Source organism: Caretta caretta, chromosome 3 (assembly GCF_965140235.1).
Source record: "Caretta caretta isolate rCarCar2 chromosome 3, rCarCar1.hap1, whole genome shotgun sequence".
In the NCBI taxonomy this organism is placed as follows: Eukaryota; Metazoa; Chordata; order Testudines; family Cheloniidae; genus Caretta; species Caretta caretta.
In genome coordinates, this window is record NC_134208.1 from 67,252,880 (window position 1) to 67,272,226 (window position 19,347).

At 41.3% G+C, this 19,347-nt stretch overlaps 1 long non-coding RNA gene and 3 other non-coding genes across 5 annotated transcripts; all 4 read right to left on the reverse strand.

Annotated features, from left to right (window-relative positions):
- Positions 1-4,715: 4,715 nt before the first annotated feature.
- Positions 4,716-18,574, reverse strand: LOC125634404 (uncharacterized). Of its 2 annotated transcripts, XR_007355907.2 has the most exons (8): positions 18,466-18,574; positions 15,925-15,980; positions 14,736-14,809; positions 13,920-14,016; positions 12,201-12,230; positions 11,149-11,192; positions 10,377-10,493; positions 4,716-8,477 (listed from the first exon to the last, which is right to left on the reverse strand). It is a non-coding gene; the product is annotated as an uncharacterized LOC125634404 (long non-coding RNA). The 2 variants fall into 2 exon arrangements; XR_007355906.2 differs by having other exon boundaries at positions 4,716-10,493; positions 18,466-18,573.
- On the reverse strand, positions 10,705-10,769 carry LOC125635035 (small nucleolar RNA SNORD50). Its single transcript, XR_007356131.1, has one exon. It is a non-coding gene; the product is annotated as a small nucleolar RNA SNORD50 (small nucleolar RNA).
- On the reverse strand, positions 12,078-12,148 carry LOC125635033 (small nucleolar RNA SNORD50). The gene has a single exon (XR_007356129.1). It is a non-coding gene; the product is annotated as a small nucleolar RNA SNORD50 (small nucleolar RNA).
- Positions 13,288-13,357, reverse strand: LOC125635034 (small nucleolar RNA SNORD50). The gene has a single exon (XR_007356130.1). It is a non-coding gene; the product is annotated as a small nucleolar RNA SNORD50 (small nucleolar RNA).
- Positions 18,575-19,347: the final 773 nt, after the last annotated feature.

The window sequence follows — 19,347 nt, forward strand, 5'->3', positions numbered from 1 at the left end:
CATGGCCGGTACCATTGAAGAGACATGCTGGTAGGTCAGAAGAGAGGATCTTTGAGGAGACCAGCGGATCCTGCTTCATGATTGTGAGATGTAAGAACCCACCTCCAAGTCCGAGGACAAAGAGTCCCTTACCTCTGACCATGGTGGGGATGATCCACTTGGTGCCAGGGACTAATGCCAAGAGGCTGGTGATGGGTGGAGTGATACCATCATTGTAGGCTTCTCCTGGATGGTACCAAAGGCCTGCCTGCCTCGGAAGCAGGCAACTGCAGCTGAATTGCTGGTGGGCAGAGCAGGAAGCAGAGATTTCTTGCCATTGCAAATGCCTCTGGGGTTGTTGGCACCGAGATGGTCTCTTGTTGCAGTGCCAAAGTTGATGGTTTCACTTCTGGCACCAGGCTCAACAGTGCTCCTTTTAAAAGCTGGAACGAACTATGCTGACTTAGGCACCAGTTTGGTGGTGGAGTGGTTTCAGGTGCACTCTACTTGATTCCTTCTCAATCCTCTTATCAGATTTAGAGGATGGAGACTTCCTCCCTGGCTAGTGCCTCTCTGGAAGCTTTGCATTTTTTCCTTGGTATGGGCAAGGAAGAAAGCTGCCAGGATTCTGCTCAAGCTGAAGGTGCACTTCTCACTGAAACTGTAGCACTTGGAACCAACTCAGAGTGGGGTGGCTCCAACAGTGACCTGAGCACCACCTCCATCAGCAGGAATTTCAGCCTACCCCACCTATCCCTGCAAATCTGGCATTGGTCCTTCCCAAAGTGCTTCCTCCACGCACTTTAGGCAGCTATTGTGTGGGTCATTCACTGGCAAAGGGCTGGAGTAAGAAGCACATGGCTTGAAGCCCAGTGAGTGGGACATAGCTTGGTACTGTGAATAGAAAAAACCCAAAACAGGGAAAACAAGTACAAAAAACACAGCTAAAACTTGGAAGTCACCAGGAGTGGAATGCACAGGTGCAATTGTTCAAAGAAAAACCGGTTACTAACTTGCTCCATCTCTGTTGCTCATTCCATGAGCCACCCTCCTACCCCTCTTCATCAGTTCGGCCAAGAAGCAACTGAGGAGGGCTAGCGACAGCTACTCCTTTTGTGCCTGCATGCACTGGCACATGGCAGGAGGGGAAGCTTGAGCTGCCCAATGGGTACCACTGGGCACACTGACACTGAGTGAAATGCACATATACAATCACTTGAAGAAACTGATATTGTAGGATATGGACGGCTAGGAGACCTGGTTGTGGTGTGGACAAGAAACCTCTGTCAAATGTGAAAGATATTTTCTTTGTTTCAGTTTGGCTTTTTTCCCCAATGTTGATGCTATCTTAATATTTTCAATATAATTTTATGTTTTGTAGGATATATATGTGTTTCTGATGGAAATTATGTGACAATTGTATAGTTCTGATATTTGCTGTATAGCAATTATTTTAGCTTTATTTGCTAAAGAGGCAAGTTATCCTAATATAAGAACGGCCATACTGGATCAGACCAAGAGCCCATCTAGCCCAGTATCCTGTCTTCTAACAGTGGCCAACTCTCAAAATGCAGATGGAGTTTATCCAGTGTAGTACAGATGCAGATTATACTACAACACATAATTAGCATGAATATATACGTGAAGTGATAAAGTTGTATTTTTAAAGGAATTTATTTTATTTAAATGTTGGGTTCTGGAACTATTACAGATACAAAACTTGAAAGAAAATGAGTGTTACTTACTTGTAACCCAGGTTCTTTGAGATGACTGCACCAGGCAGTGCATTACCCAGAAATGGGAATATGCAAAGCCACTCGAAGAAATATCAGTTGCTCTTTATTGGTGGAGGTATTTTGTTCCTCTCCATATTCATGCATGCAGATATTAATCATAAAACATACTCAGTGATTTCATACGACTTTCCTAGTTTAGCTAGGCTTACTTTACAAAGTATATTGAAGTTAAAATTCAATCACAGCAAATCTTCCATTGACCCAGAAGGACTGTAAACGCTTCTGGGCAGTGAACATCTTACTGTATGTAACTCCTCATGTTGAGAAGAACCTTCCTCTGGAATTAGTGCCACTGCAATCCATGGGACTATTCATATGTACAGCACTACTCAATGTGCATCAGGGTGGCGGAATTTGGCCCTTATATTTTTAACGCTGTACATTTGCAGTTATATGTAAGTGTTATGTACTTTTTTGTTATTTCTCAGAATAGCAGTAGTGTTAGTCTGTATCTGCAAAAAGAACAGGAGTACTTGTGGCACCTTAGAGACTAACACATTTATTAGTCTCTAAAGTGCCACAAGTACTCCTGTTCTTTTTTTGTTATTAACACTTTCATGTGAGTAAAGTTAAGAAGTGACCGTAGGATTCCCATTCTGAGCTGTCGTTTTACTACTAGATGGAAAACAGGGGAAACACAATGTTAGTATACACCATAATGAATGCCCTCCTTATCAGCTATCAAATAAGCATGTACTTTATAAAACATAAACCAGAAATAAAGAGGCTCAGGGCCCAAATGATTTCTATTAGGAGTTGGATCAGGTCATTAGGTCAATATAGAATTCCAGAGCAATACTAAGTTCTTAAATGCAGAAATTTAAATAGATTTCAAAACTTTCTTGGACAGGATACCTGAACACAATTTTTTGCCTCTTTTGTAGCCTTTTCAGTATTTTCACTACTGTCAGAACTTATAGGAGAATCTACTTTTTGTCAGAAGCACCTCCATTTAACTCTTAAGAATCCAGGCATGGCTCCCTGTAAAAGGATTTTTGCAATTAAATTTTTCATCATGGTATCTGCTATAGTATTACCATTTAAAATTTATATTCTCATGGGTTAACTTGTTCTTGCCCACTAAATGTTTAGTGTCTAGTCTGCCCTTAGCTTATGTGAAGGATGTGTGCAATAGGAAGCATTAGTTCTTTCTAACCAGTGTCCCCTCAGTGTCAGACCAACAACTTAACAGTTAATGTCTCTTCATTCTGTTCTTTGGAACTGAAGATAGGCAATTTTCTGGAATAGTAATAGTATTTCCCCAAGTAGAAGAGTCAGATTCAAACCAGACAGGATAAAAGAAATGTACTTAGTTTAGGATACAGCAGACAAAGCATACTGGCAACAACAATTGTTTAAATGTAGTTGCTTTTTTAAAAATACAAGTTTTGCTAATAAAGTTAATTGTGCATGTTTGATTAGAGTAAAATATAGTTATTTACAAACGTATAGTGCTCTGTATTTTAAGAAAATTACACCTCTTTCCTATAGAATGCAAAAAGAGCAGGAGTTCTTAATTTCTCTCCTAGAGTGATCTTACAAATAATAAAGCAAATGAAGAAAACAGGGTTTGAGGATGGAATATTTCCTTCAAAATTTTGTTTATGGTACTTGTGATGTCACTCACCCTACTACAGAAACCAGGAAGCAGCTAAAACTGGTGAGAATTGTCTGACATTAATTACATTCACTTAACATATTACATATATTTCAGCTGCTTTCTCCCTCTTTAGGAATCTTACAAGATAAGCAAAAGATTTATTTTGAATTCCCCAAACTTTCACCCTTTATTCAGTTACAAGCTGAATAGTTATCACGTTCTGGTCCTGTTAACCTCAACTATCCTCCACCTAGAATCACAAAACCAGCACTGTGATTGTTGCTGTGACTACAAGACTGAGGTTACAGTCAGAAACAGCCCTATGGGTGGTGGATGTACTGAAGATGGGAGTGGGAAGGCAATGCAAGGTAGTGGACAACATGTGGCAGTGCTGCAGGGGATTATCAGAAGGGAGAAGACTCACTCCTGCTGCAGCATATCAGTCCTCCCCAATCCCCTGCAGCTCTCAAGTAAATAAATTGCAGAGCTGCCTGAGTTCTACAGTATAGGCTTATTGTCTCCATATTTCACTTGGTGTTGAGTAGTTGTAGGAGAGGTCAGAGGAAGGGAAGAACTGCAGGAAAAGGTGAGCTTTCTCCTTTCATCCCTCACCTACAGGAAGTTACAAACACTCAGCACACCTGACATTCAAATTCTGCAGAAACTAAGTTTTGGGGTTTTTTTAAACTGGTTATACCTCTCCTGGTTGCAAAGAAAACTTCCCAAATATGAAATGGTTAAGTCAACACAATGTTGTCTTCCTGAGCCTGCAGGCAACCTGAAATAATAGCTCGTCAGCTATGGCTACACTTCATATATTGTGGCAGCATGTAGAATATGTCTAGGTATATGATGCAGAGAAAAGCTCCATCCACACTGCAGATGTAGCTACCGCTCTCTCTGAGAAGTTCTGGCAGCAGGGACCTGGGAGAGGCTTTCTGTGTTGCCAATGCCTTTCACTGTAGCAGGGAAAGTTTCTGGCAGTGGGATACTACACTGCTAACACTAGCAGTGCAGGCAGGCGAAGTACTGTTTGGCTATGTAGCAAGCCACATAGGTACATACCTACAGCATTCAGGTGCATCTTCGCTCCCCTAAGCAGTGCCTCACTATCTACACTCCTAATTATGCTAGTTCACATACTGCCATAAGGTGTGTATAGTTCAGACATGCAGCATACCTTTAAAGGTGGATTCCATGCCCCAATTAGTCCAGATGAACTAGCTCAAAAAGCCCACTGCTGACACTTTAATGTAGTATTTAATTTTATGGGGTAGGAAAGGAAGAAAATGCAGAGTGGGGAGACAGGGAAGGAAGAGAAACAAATGGCAGAAAAAGCATTTGTTCTAAAAGTAAGTTTTGTTTAATGTTGAGTACAGCAATGAAGTATTGTATAGATAAGGGTAAGTTTAATTACATAAAGGTCTTTATCTCTCTGCAAACCTCCCACTAACATCAACAGAAGTACTGCTTTGGAATTAAAGGGAGTATATAGCAAATTTATATTCCAGCGCATGGCCCAGAATAGCAAATGAAATTCTGACCCCTGCATGAGCATGACTTTCCTGCTGTAGGTCCCAGGAGTTGCCTAGTGACTTTTCTGAGGTGGGAAGGGGGTAAAAATGATTTTGGCCTTGGCCCCAAGGTTCAAAAACTGCTGGACTAAAGAACAGAATAGCTTAACTAGACTAAAGAATGGAACAGGTAGTCTGCCACAGACCAATTGAGAAAACAAAGGACCTTGGCATTTGATGCAATGTCTTATTTCCATTTGCTTCTTCCTCAGCGTTGTTTCTGCCTAGACTCTACCAAATCCATTTCTAAGTTTCCATCTCCACTCTGGGAATGTATCACTTTCATGGATAATGTCTGAGGACAACACAGAGCCCCCTCATCAAGCTTTGTGCTAGGCACTAAGGACCAGATGCCCAAAGATAGCAAGGTGCCTAAACACCAGATTTAGGCCCCACTGGAATCCACAAAATCCCTGCTCAGCTAGTGCCTAACATCACTTGACACCTAAATTTGTGCTGCAAAAGTTTCTTTGGCACCTAACTTTCTGGCTCTGAGCATCTGCACTGCAGTGTCACTAGGTGTCTGACCACCTGGCTCCTACCTAAGCCCCACTGCTCTACCGGGGGAAAGGGGGGGGGGAGAATAGGAGAGGAGGACACTCTCCACCTATCTTGCCTGAAACTGTTTGTCTCTAAAAGTATCCAAATTCACTCTCTAGCCCCAATGACTTTTCAGCCTGATGGCCAGGGCACCCACACCTGAGCTAGGAAGGAAGTATCCACTCTCCATTATCCAATGACTATCTACACACAGAACAGCTTTACTAAGACACACTGAGGGAGACCTCTATCAGAGTAACCCCCAAGTTTAGTGGTTAGGAAATTCTCCCATGACATGCAAAGAACCCTCTTCTAATCCTCTCTTCCCATCAGGCAGAAGATGGAATTGAATGTGGGTCTGCCTCATCCCTACCCTATAAAAGTTCTCTTAACGCCCACGTTAAAACTTGTGAGGCACCATCTCCATTTCCCCTCTCTGTGCAGTTGCCTAATATTCACAAGAAACAGCTGAGGGGAACCTAAACTGTTTGACAGCAGGAGACGGATTCTTGTCCATAGAGCACATTCCTTATCAGCATCTCCCACAGCTTAGCTTAGGGAAAGAGCTGCTTAGCATACAGAATTTGATGAATCCCAGTCTCATTTTTTTTTACCAGTTTTAAGTTCATTTTAAGTTCAGCTGCACAAAGGACTGCACACAGGCTTCAACTATTTTTAATGACAGCAGACACTGAGGTGAAAAAAGTTAGAGGTTTATAAGCACACCTATTAATACCACATATTAAAAGATATTAATATCCTTAAATCAAACTTGGGGCTCCAGCAATGTAAGAAAAACACTGCTTATCTGTGAATTTTTATTATCCATATAAATAGTGAAATCAATGTTTGCCAACATTTACCACTCAGTCAAATCCTTCCTAGCCTACTTACAGGCAAGAGTAGAATGTCCCTGCATGAAGAGGGTGCAGGAGCCTGCCTCATCCTGGAAAAGCAAACAATGTAAGTGGTACCAAGGAATTTATGCAGCACCATTCCATTTTTCCCTCCATGCCCAGCTGTAATTTGATGAAGGTAAAAATGTGAGAAAAGGTATATGGTTTATTCTCACATGTAGCTTTAACTTCTCATTTCCTGGCTTGCTACAGACTTCAACATTCAAATCCAATGAATATTGGTACAGGATGTATAAAGTTTTGCTTGATGCATGTAATGTTTTAATGCTTCATTTACAAAGCAACTTAAGTTTGAAAGGTCTTACATCTTGTTAAACAGCAATCTTATAAAATCATGTAACTGATTTTTCTTGTTGTGCATTAAAAACTCTGCCATGATTTACATTTAATTACTTCTGTTTATATCAAATGTCACCCTATATCTGTGCCACACAAAGTAATGAACACAAAATACCACATTAAAATCAAACACTAAAAAAAAGTTGAGATACATTGTTCAGAGGAAGTAATTTCCCCCCCAAAAACTAGAGGCATCATGCACTTCTTCCCAGTCCCTCCTCACTAATCCCATATCCCAGGTCATCTTCCAAGGTGTAGTCAAGTGGCAAAAAAATGCTTGTTCATTTTTATGAATATCACACCGGAAGGCAGCGAAGATATTCCATAGCTACTATGCTTAGTGCTAGCCATATCCTTCTCCTACCAAGCCAAGAGATCAAAGGCTCACAGTTTTGTGTAAAATAACTGCTCCTGGAGGTAGGCCTCCATCATTTCATAATCAGAGATGCAGGATCTTTTAGCATGGTACCCTTTTCTGCTACTTTAATCAAATCTAGATCAAGGAGCAAATCCCAGAGTGACATTTTGGAATGTGTGGAGTGTGATGCCTATGAGGTACCCAAAAAGATCTCACCTTCTGAACACTGAAATCTTTCAATTTTTCTCCAACTTTCTTCTATTTGATACCTGATGCTAGAGGAGCTTGTTTTCTCACCAGTTCTAGTGGAAATACATTTAGCAACTGTATCCGAGAGAACATTTTGGTAATATTCTGTATTAGGCTCACCTCCTGGGAGAAAGACAGGTAATGTACTTTAAATCATGGATCTAAAGAAAGCAAGAATGTACTCCTCAGACCCCCTAATATAAATTATAGGAGCCTTCTTTCAGAATGGCTAAAATACTATTTAGCCAATATACTGCTGCAATAACATCCACTTCTCCAAACTGTTCTTGCAGGTGGCACTTTTTTCCCCCTCTAGGAGGCTAATGAGCAGACTGACTTGGCTAAGACTAGCATCTTTTTAGCACCCCATCAGAAAGCTTCATCAAAAGGTCTCCGCCTACTACAGACTTCTTAAAACGCCACTGTGGAAGCGTTAGAAACGGATTGCTTCCTTCATACCTCTGAGGCACTGCATAGTCACTAATAGCTTTGTATTGCCCCAGTAACTGCTCAAGCATACAGAGTGAAATTCCGTTTGTCTAGCCCAGCGTTTTTCAAACTGGGGGTTGGGAGCTGTCAGCCTCCACCCCAAACCCCGCTTTGCCTCCAGCATTTACGATGTGTTAAATATATAAAAAGTGTTTTTAATTGATAAGGGGGTGCACTATGTGAAAGGGGTTACCAGTCCAAAAGTTTGAGAACCACTGGTTTAGTCCATGGTGTTTGGTAGTTGGTGCAATGGAAGGCCATTTTGCCTTTGCAGTTCTTGTAAAGTATAAGCAGCTGTAAAGGAATGGCTGAAGTGACTGCAGACTTTATGTGCAATGGCCAGCATGTTTTTCACATCATCTTTGTTCAGTAATGAATGAACTATTGCATCAGGAAATGTGTACAAAGCATGGCACATTGAAGTATCCCCCCTTCCTTAATGGGACTAATGTGGTATGTGCCATTGTCAGAAGTAATAAACCCTGCTAAAAGTGAGCAAGGGGAAAGCCATTCTGCATTAACATTCTGCAGTTTCTCCAATACACAAAGGATTGTAGGGTTTTTCAAAATGGAAAATACAGTTTTGCAGGCTGTAGTCTGTAGCCAAAGGGTCTGGCTACCTGCTGCCACAGGTAACTGAAAAGGAAGAGATACTCAATGAGCTGATACACAGTCCATGACCCAGAGGTGGGCAAACCATGGCCCACAGTACCATCCTGCCCAGCCCCTTCCCCGCAGCCTCAGCGCACTGCGCCACTAGTGCTCTGGCCCACCACTCATGGCAGTGGCGTGGGTGGCTCCAGTATGGTAAGGGGGCGGGAGGTTCCGGGGGCAGTCAGGGGACAGGGAGCGGTTAGATGGAGCAGAGGTTATGGGGGGGCAGCTGTCATGGCAGTCAGGTGACAGGCAGTGGGGTATGGACAGGGGGTGGGGGCCATGCTGTTTGGGGAGGTACAGCCTTCCCTACCCAGCCTTCCATACAGTTGTGCAACCCTGATATGGCCCTCAGGCCAAAAAAAGTTTGCCCACCCCTGGTCTGACCACTAGTCCACATTTCAGTGGTCAGATGGATGCTCCTCACCTCTGACATTCTCAATGCCTTGGACACTGTTATTAGAGAGTTTTGTACAATTGTGGTATTGCCTTAGCTGAAAAGTAGGTTTTGCTAGGTATGCACCACTTGGGAATGGTGTATTCCATTAGTGCCTGAAAGCCCTCTGCCTCAACAAATCAAAAGGGCTGCAGCCCCCAACTAGCATTTTTGCCAGTTCTGTATTAAGCATGGGGATTATAGGATGGTTTTTCTTATACTCTGAAATGTGTGTTTAAGTGTAGGTTGTCATTTGCTGTGTATTACTCTTTCATTCCACTTTCCTACCCAACATTAGGGTTGAGGGTGATACTAAAGGGCATACTGGATGTTATGCCACTCACTGCAGCCTTTGTGGCCTGCAATTTACCAGATGTTTGACCCCTCTCCTCCACCTCTTTCCTTACTGCATTAGGGCTGAATGCAGCAGAGATGTTTCTCCCACATGGTTATTTTTCACCTGCTTTAAGAAACCACAAGTCCCCATGTGTGTGCCTGCCTCTCTTCCCTCTACTGACCTCTTTTCCACACGAACATGCATTGATAGCATCTTTCTGATCAAGAGAAAAGTTCCACAGCAATGACATTGGTCTTTTCATGCGGTTGGGCAGTGGTGCATAAAAAAAAAACAACTTACTTCTCTCTCCCTATCAGCATAAACAGAACCCAGGCTGTGGTTTAAGCCTTGTTTTCTCTTGTGACCACAAATCCTCCCATGAGTCTTGAATTTTGCTTTCTCACAAATGTCCGATATTTTTGCTTCCTCAGTGCCTTCACTGATTAATACCACAACCTGATCTTCCTCTTTCACTTCCTGAATGATATTGTACTCAAAGGGGGAAGACTCATTACTATGATTTTCTGCATTAGTACTCTCTCCATCTTTTTACACGGGGTGCCTGGGTTTTCCATTGACTATTTATTATTTTATTACTGTTAGAGATAAGTTTTTTCCTCAGTAATAGCAAATTGTGATTGATTTCCTTCACAGGAGACCAGCTAGCCACTGGGAGTTTTTTCCACCCTGCTACTGAAGCTTATTGTTTGTTGCCCTTAGTATTTTCTTTACTGAGCAGGGGAGCCTTTCCTGATAAAACAAAAAAATTAATTTTTATGCTACACTTTTTAAAAAGTTTTAAAGTATGTTCTATTTCCCTTCAGCCACCATAATCTCCTGAGAGAAGTCATGTGTGAAAACATAAGATGTTAAATGTGACTGATTCTAGCAAAACTGAATTTTCTCTTCTTTGATTCCACATGCAGTTTCTAGCTTTAGTTTCACTAGAGGGAGCTGGGTCTTCACTTTTGGCAAAGCCTTCAGATTTCCACAAAACATGATTGCTCACAGTTTTAAAAGAAGTGGAAACCAACTGGTTCTGTGCCATGTGACATTTTAGAAATATTAACTACCAAACAATTCCACAAACTATTTCAGAAGCATAAACCTGGTAAATTTTTGTTGTTGTTAAAATCTTGGTATGTGAATATCTTCAGGTGTCGGACTTCTTCCAGTGATACCATCCACACTTGTCAGGTGATGATACAAAAATTCCACCTCATAACTAAAAAGGGAAAACAAACTAAATAAAACAGCTTATTTTACATGAGAAACTGAATGCACAAGAAAAAAATATGTTACAAGACATTTTACATTTTATTCTCAAGCAAATGAAGCTATTCCACCTGAAAGTGTGCTTTTAAGGTTAAATAGTTGGTAGATTTATCCAATAGACAAATTTAAAATTTAGTATATTCCTGTGATCTCTGGATCTTATTTCAGAAGCTAGATCCATAGTTTTTCAGCAACAAAATCAGGTTCAGAATAGGATTATGAAACCTCAATAAATTACAATTCAATTCACATTTAAAGTGCAATACTTAGAAGTGTATAAGTTCTCTAGTTCATAAATTTTCAAGTTAAAAAACCAACCAAAAACAGTGCAAGCAATATGCTCAGCCCATAGAAGTAAAGCACTCTGACATTTCAGAGTGACCTCTACAGATTAGAAAAGAACAGTGTTGATTCATTCAAAGGCTAATTAAGATTACTGACATATGAAGGGCCTTGGACAGAGGAGGGATGTCCTTTCAGTTTAGGACAAATTGAGATCAGCTACCTGACCAAGTTAAGCCTACAGGTATCTGCGAAGTGAGAAACCCAAAATTACCAATACAAGGCACTTTTCAACAGAGGGTGCATTTTCTTCAATTACATACCTGCATAACTAAATGCATCTGCTTGTAGATTTTCCACCATTTCACTGTTCAAAAAAGATTCAGTTAGTAAATCAGACATTTTTAATTCTTAGATTAGGCAAGGAAATGTGCCAATGTCATTCAATGTGACAATCTAACATCTATTCACCCTTTCTTATTGAAGTCTTATTATGATGTAGTATTAATTACATACTACATCAGTATAAGCATTCTGCAAACTGGAGTTGAAAATATAACACCATCATTACACATCTTTATTATCCTAAAAGATCTACTTTTCTTGCTCACATATGATTTGGCACCTTTGTAAGGCTGGGTAAACAAGTAAACAAATGTGATCATGACACTAGAGAGTACTAAAATTCCTGTTTTCCTATCCTTCAGAGATTAGAACTGCAGGGAACTCCCAAAGAATAAGTTAATTGTCAGCCAATGAACAATAAAAATCCCAAATAGGCTTAAACAGCCAGCATTACTAAATTAAAGGCCTACATCCCAGCCACTTTTATTGCACTGTCCAGGTATTCAATGCAATTTTAATCTTTATTACTACAACAGAAATGCAAACTGAAGTGGCCTCATCCTAGATTGAAATATCAAATATTTCATGAACAATAAATCAATTATATCCTATTAGAAAAGAAAGGACACAAACCAAATACCATTTAAGTACATATAACGAGCCACTGATCATGCAACAGTCCATGCATCACCACAAGTTCAGAAATCAGATTGAAGTGGGGAATAACAGTGCAGTTTTAGAAGAAAACAAAGGCAATCATGCCTTGTGGAAAACAGTAAATGTGGATACAATAGGCAAATTTTCAGTCAATACATGGTCTACCAAGTAAACAAAATCTACTTGTTTGAAATACTACTTTCACACAGCTCTAGTGTTTAGAAAAAGCAATATGAATCATGGTTGTCTAATCTCAGAAGCCAGATCCGTATATGAGTTTTTCATCAAGGAATCAGGTTCGGGATAGTATCATCATTGATCAGACCAGAATTACTTATACTTCATCAACATCAACCTTTATTAGAATACATACCTTTAATATTGAGTCAGCCTTCAGAGAACTCTGCAACAAGACAGATTGCACAGTAGTTTGGTGAAACTGAATACTACCAAAGGTATTATGTTCATTTATTAGCGGCCCTAGAGCAACTGTTGAGTATGTGACACATTTCCCACTAGTCTGCTACCTGTCCAGATGCATGAGTTGACTGCACAGGAAATTAGGATTATGTAATTACTTTATGTGTAAACACTTGGGCCAAATTGTGTCTCACGCCACATCTTAACATCCTACCCTTATGTTCACCACTCACATACTCCATCCCATTTCCACTGGGATAGTTACATTGGGACTGCATTTTCCCTTAGATTAAAAGCCATCTCATCCAAAACAGAAAAGAAAAATATTACAGATGTAGTATGGATTACACCAACTCAGAAATTTGATATTGGGGTTTTATTTATGAATGTTAGCTTTAGAAATCTCTGATGTGCTCCTGGAAGTGGGACAAAGTATAAATGCCAACACAAGGGTCCCCGTAGTTGTGCTACAGAGCCCAGTCAATTTGGTCTTGTCCCTAAGGATCTACCCATGCTTTTGGCCTCTATATATGCAAGCTATTTGCCATAGGGCTTTTTCTCCTGATTTGGTTCAATGCTATGCGCACATACTCCACAGGACTGTATTTTAACTAATCTTCAAACCTCTTGACTAAGCAGAGAAGTTCTGATAAACAAATACAACTGACAATTAACTCTTCAGTTCTTTTGAAAATCTCAGCCTAGTCTCTATTCTTCACTACCAGGAATGTTCTGGGAATTATGGGATTTGACCCCCCCTACTAGGATTTCCCTGATTTGCCAAAAGAATCCTGAGCAAAGTGTCCAGAATGCAGCACACCAACAAGCCTTGCCAGGAATTTTGGGATAGGTTTCCAGACATCAATGTACCACAATCAGTGCAGTACAGCCCCAAGTGTGATTACTGCATAGGACTGCATGTACAGCTAGTACAGCACAAAAAGGACAGTTTGAGTAACAGCATCAATTGACATTAGATACTTTCCTAAGTAGTGCATAGAACAGTGGTGTAACCAGGTTAACTCTTTTATGGTGGTCTCATCTCAGAAGCCAGATCCGTATAAAATTTCTCATCAGCAAGTCAGGTTCGGGATAGGTTCATCACTGATAGACCACTTTAAAAATTAGACACTTTTTGGTATACTGGAACACTATACCAAAATGAACATGTGAGAACTATAACTCAGTTTAGATGCTATCCTAGAATGAAATTATTTCTCAAGAAGTTGAACAGTGCCCTTTTTCCATTTGGTCCAGATACCTTTATCAATACAAGGCACTGCAACTTATAAATACAATAGAGTCTGTTGGGGGGGAACCCCACCAAAAAAACCTTAAAATCAAGAAAAGTATCAGTACACTATTTTTGCCCTGACAAAGGAAAGCACTTAGACATCTTGTCTTGATTTAAAAACAAAACAAAAAACCCCAGACAGATTGGAACTGCTTAATAAGCTAGAAATATCAAAATCACTTTTTATAGAAAGGGAGGCAAGAATGTATAGGCAGTTCACAAGAAAGACTACTCGAAGGTTCAATTGACAAAGAGAGACAGCTTACTCTATAACTTAGCTATGTCCCACGCTTTACAGTATTTGAAAAAGTATTAATGCTTTGAAGATTAGTATATTGTATTGTGTCAAAATATCAGAAGAGTATTTTTCAATTGTACCTGTCTTAGTAGCACTAGAGTTGCAAGTAGTTTTATATCCCAACTGCGCTGTCAGTTATTCATTCATTCTCCTCTGGATACTTGCTAATAAGTCACACTAGAAATAAGGATAAACCAACCATTTAAAGTGTTACTAATAAATATTGCATAATACAGCATTTTGAAAGTGACCTAACAAAACAAAGTTACTTTCCCCTCAAGCATTGTCAGGAAGGGGAAATACTAGATACTCTTGTTAACCAGCATAAAAATTCTATAAAAAAAGTGGTCCAAGTTTTGCACCACTCAGGGCCACTGGCCAAGACCCTGAGAACCACAGCTAGTTTGCATATAAGTGTGCATAATCTTTATTAAAACTGCACACCACAATATATGTTCATTTTCTGTGATAGATTTGAATTCACCACCAACAAAAAATCTTTGAGATCATTTTTGTTCTCACTCTCTTAAGAGTCTGAGAACACTAAACTTCTATCCTGAGTTAGATAATTCAAGTTAATGGATAATGAGTTAACATGGTTGTAAAGCCTAGTGGGGCCATTCCACAAATGGATATGGTTTACAATCTCCCACAGTATTGGTCTTAAACAATTCAAATAAACTACACCACCACATCTACTCCCATGAATCTCTCAACTGTTCCCAATATCAAGATAGGACCATGTGATACCTCACAGGACTGAAAGTAACAATTTTACCTCAACTATTTAGTTAAATATGGATTAAACTAAACAAATGCATTAAAGTCTAGATTTTTGCCAATCCATTTATCCCCATCTTCATATTATTCCTCCACTTGACCATTCACAAACATACTTCTTAAACATTCAGGAACATCCACAATTGTACATCATATAGTCTTCTAGAACTGTTGATGTTTTCATGAAGGGCTGCAGTTAAAATTAAACAGAAAAGGGTCAGATTCTGATGTAGAAAAATCAATAGTAAATTCAAGTTTTATAATATGGGAATACTTATGCTGTCTTTGTGGTAATACAACACCACATCATATTGCATCTTAAAAACGGTTTTCAAGAGTAAAACATTCCCTGCCCCAAAGAATTTATAATCTAAGCCAGTCACAACAAAGCTTCAGCTGATTTGTCAGAGAAAGTTGACATCTAGTCTATGGACACTCAAAATTAACACTGTGTATTATGTTAACCTGAATTATTGTCTACCTATGCAATGACAGGGGACTTCTGAAAAGCCAAGACATATCAGATACACACTTAGGCCCCAATCCTGCAAACTCTTATGCATAAAATAACTCACTCAATAGGACTGCCACATATGTAAAGCTATTTGTGCTCAGATACTTGCAGATGACGGAACTACCTGGCTTAGTTCATATGGCTAATTCACATACTAACCCTAAAGGTATGTCTAACACTACTGCAGCTGCAGCCACACCTCAGTAGTGTAGATATTTACTACAGTGACAGATGGAGTTTTTCCATTGCTGTAATAAGTCCATCCCCTCTAAAGGCAGTAAATAGGTCAATGCAAGACTTCTTCTGTCAACCTAAGTACACTGCAGAGGGTGTGAAATTTTTCCCAGCCCTGAGCAATGTAGCTAGGTTGACCTAAATTTTAGGTGTAGAACAGGTCTAAAACCTAAACACAACATAGTGCCAGGATAAACAGATGCTCCAGAGTCCAGAATATAGGGTACGGTGTTGGTAATAGCACCAAAGTGCTTTCCTCAACTGAGAGCAGGTAAGCAGAAGCAGTAAGATGCTGGAGAGCTGACAAATAGAAACTTATGTGGAATGAGTCCAATAATTTACCGTAACTATCTTTTCTTCGGCTCTACCCAGTAATACTGTGACAAAGTAACTGACGCCCTGGCACATACTGTAAGAGGGAATTACTTTCAAATAGATGAAGACGGGAAGAGCGGTCTATGAAACTGAAGCACTTTGGAGTGTTCAATCTTGACCAAACCCAAAAATACTGTGCCTTTTCCAGCCCAAGGAAATTCGAAACATTCTCAGAGTCATACCTTAATTATTCTGCACAACTTCCAGGATATCACCATAAAGTTTATCTCCATAGTTCCTAGAACAAACAAAATTGTGACAGCACTAGTTATATGCACTATCTACTTGAAAAATCCAGACAGTTAAAAGAAATGTTAAAAGTACTTTCTGCTAATAACTAGTCTTTATTCCCCAAGCTAATTTTTGCAGATTTACAAAAAGTGTTCTGTTGCTGTGTAAAAGACCTGCACAAACATGGCAACTGATTATACAAAAAACCTCGACAAAGAACAAAACAAAAAAAATCTGCCAGATATCATAATCTTAAGAGTTACACACAATAGTAGTGGGTTTAACAAAACGGCTAATGGGTGTTATTTAAATTAGGTGACTCTGCTTTAAGGGACAGATCAACTTTTAAATGTGTTATTATGTAAAATGTTTTTGGTTCCTCCTCTCTGCAAACTGAGAGGCTGTTGAGTCTTCTCCATACCTTTCAACATTCCCATCTCCCAATTGACAGGCCACAAAAATGTGTGAAAAATAACAAAATGTGGAATACCCATACTGTATTTTGGTGTGTGTCACACCATAATCGACAAGTACAGAATCTACTTAAGTATGTTTTAGCTATGTATCTCAAACCCAGCAATCTCACAGATTAATTGTTGGAGGGTGTCCTGTTGCAGTTGAATAATCTTAATTCAAAAAAGTCTTACACACTAGTGGTTCCACATTTTGGTGTTCACACGCCAGCTGCCTCAATATTCAATCAAAGCAGCCCACACACACTTGTAACACTGCTCATCCTACTCTCCCAAATCAATACAACCACCTCCCAATTATTGCTTGTTGGAGCCCTTCTTTTCCCAAGGCTGCTGCTGTAGCTCCCCGCACTGTCCTTCAGGAGCCCAGAGAGTCTCAGCTCTGAAGCTCTGTGCTTGCTGCTCCTTTGCCACCCTCTCCTCCAGAAAAACCACTGCTCAGGTATTTTTCCAGAAGTAGGGAAGCAGGAGTAACAGCCACCTGCTCTCTGCTCCCTCCCTTATCTGAAGTCTCCTGAAGAGCTTCCTTCATTCACAGTACTCTTTGCTTGCAAGGGAAGGGAAACTGAGGAGCAGTGGTTCAGAACTGTAAATTAGCAGCCTTTTATCCTGTCAAACACCTTAGGTATGTAGAGTCCCAGTACAGCTAGAATTACGCGTGCACTGATGCTGTCACAGCTAATATGCCAGTTCCACATATAAGAGAACTAGGCCAATTCAAGTGAGTGAGACGATATCAGAGCTGGGGAAAAAAGGCATAAAGTTTGACAAACTCTAATATGTGTAACTTATCTTGACTGTAGTCTCAAATCCCTAAAGTTAAAGATTAATTTATAATATTGCAAACTAAGAGTCCCAGCTGACTTCAGTTTGTGTACTGCTCTGGTTTTAGGTATAGTAACTCAAGCATCAGCCACTAAATTATACTGGGTGGGAGTCATGACTGTACGATTACACTAAAAGGGGATTTCAACATGGAATACCTCAACAACCATAAGGATTAGGAATTCAAGCTATCAGTGTATAGCATTAATTTATAACCACTGAGGATCCATGAAACATGCCATTTAAATTGATTAATTCAATCAGATATGTAACTGTCAATATTAAATAACATTCTCTGCTATATTTCGTAATTTCCTTAATGATTTTTACCAATTTCTTTCAGAGATACTCTTAAATACTCTTCAGTGGTAGTTTTCAACTTAATAGCACTACAGCAACACACGTACATAGTTAAAGCAAGTTTATTCCACGCACACACAGCTACGAGTATCATATTACACTTGTAGGAAAGTGGCAGGATTGATACAGATGCCTGGGCAAGTGTGAACTCCACGCATCATAAAGCGGAGCAGTAACAGCTCAGTTTCACAGGACCAGAGATGATGAACATAAAAACGCCTGTTTTGCTTCCAGCACGAGTTGCTGGATGTCGCGGGGAACAGCTCCAGCCCTGAACAGGAGGAAGAGGGGCGAACTGTCTGGTACTGCTCGGGAGCAGACCGCTGTCCGGGCCCAGGTTATTCCGCGCTCCCTCTGCGGCGCGTGACACCGCGTTTGGGCCGCGCCAAGCGGCAGAGCGCGGCGCCGCCCCGCACGCAGCGCCCCGCACAGCTGGAGGCAGCAGCCGGGACGCACCGCCCAAGCCACGTTTCAGCCGGATCAGCCCCGCCGCGCCCAATCACGCAGCCTCGCTGCGAGCGACTGAGCCCGGCCTGCGCGGCTCAGCGGACCACCAACCCCAGCATGCACTGCGCCACGGGCACGCGGCGGCTCAAGAGGAGCGGTGCATTTTGGGACTTGTAGTCTCCGCAGCCTTCATCCAGCCGCCGCCGTGAGTCACACAACCCGGCCTCGGCAGGTGCAGCCGGCCCGCCCCGACCGCTCCGCCCGCCCCGGGGGGAACGCAGCAAGAGCTCCTGGACAAGCCTAAGACGAAGCCTCCCGAAAACAGGGACCGGACCAGCCCAGCCTCTTCCCTCCCCGCTCCGGAGGCACAGAACACCCCAGACTCACCCGCCACTTGAGGTATCAACTCTGACGCTCCGCAGGAAAAAAGGAAAGAACATCCCCCAGACACTGTTATATAGCAGCTGCCTAAACCAGAGCGAGGCCGACTCCTCCCCTACCCGCCCATTGGGCAGAGCGCGCAAGGGCGGAGTTTTGTGCGGGGGGGAGTTTGAGGGCCGATTACCTCATCGTGCAGCCGAGGCCACGCCCCTCGCTGCTGGAGCGCGCGCCGCAGCTGCGCGAGGATTCAGAGCCGAAGAACCGGCGCGCGCAGGGTGGGGTTCCAGTGGTTAGCTCCCCCAGAGCTTAGGCCATGGCACTGCCTTGACAGACTGTGGTTCTGTCTCCGGCCCCAGAGAAGAGTGCTGTGATCTTCCAAAGCGTGTGGAGGGTGGAAGACCACGAGTGTCGAGGAAGCCCCCCGGCTCTGGGCCCAGGCTAGCCTGAACACTTCTCCCTCCTGAAAGCTGCTGTGTTGTACCTTCTGATTGCCTTGTTTTGTTGCATAGTTGTTTTGTTTCTTTGGTAATTCTGTAAGCGTTACCAATAAACTTTCTTTCTGTTTCAAAAAAAAAAAAAAATCTTCCAAAGCGTGTCCTTCCCACCTGCAGAAGTTGGGCCAATAAAAGTTATGACCCCTGACCTTCCCCACCTTGTGGCTCTCAGAGTGTATGAAAAAAATGTGCATGAAAAATATTTCTTATTAAACAGAATCTATTTGTGCATTGTCTAATTAGTGCCAGAAAGGTGTATGTTAGGGTTGTGGCAGCGTTTTCAGCTGTAGCAGCCTAAGTGAGGAAAGAAGATGAAGTTTTTCTCAACTACTACATGGTCAAACGGTTGTGATTTTTTTTATAATCTGAAAAAAGGGACAGTACATGACCTGAA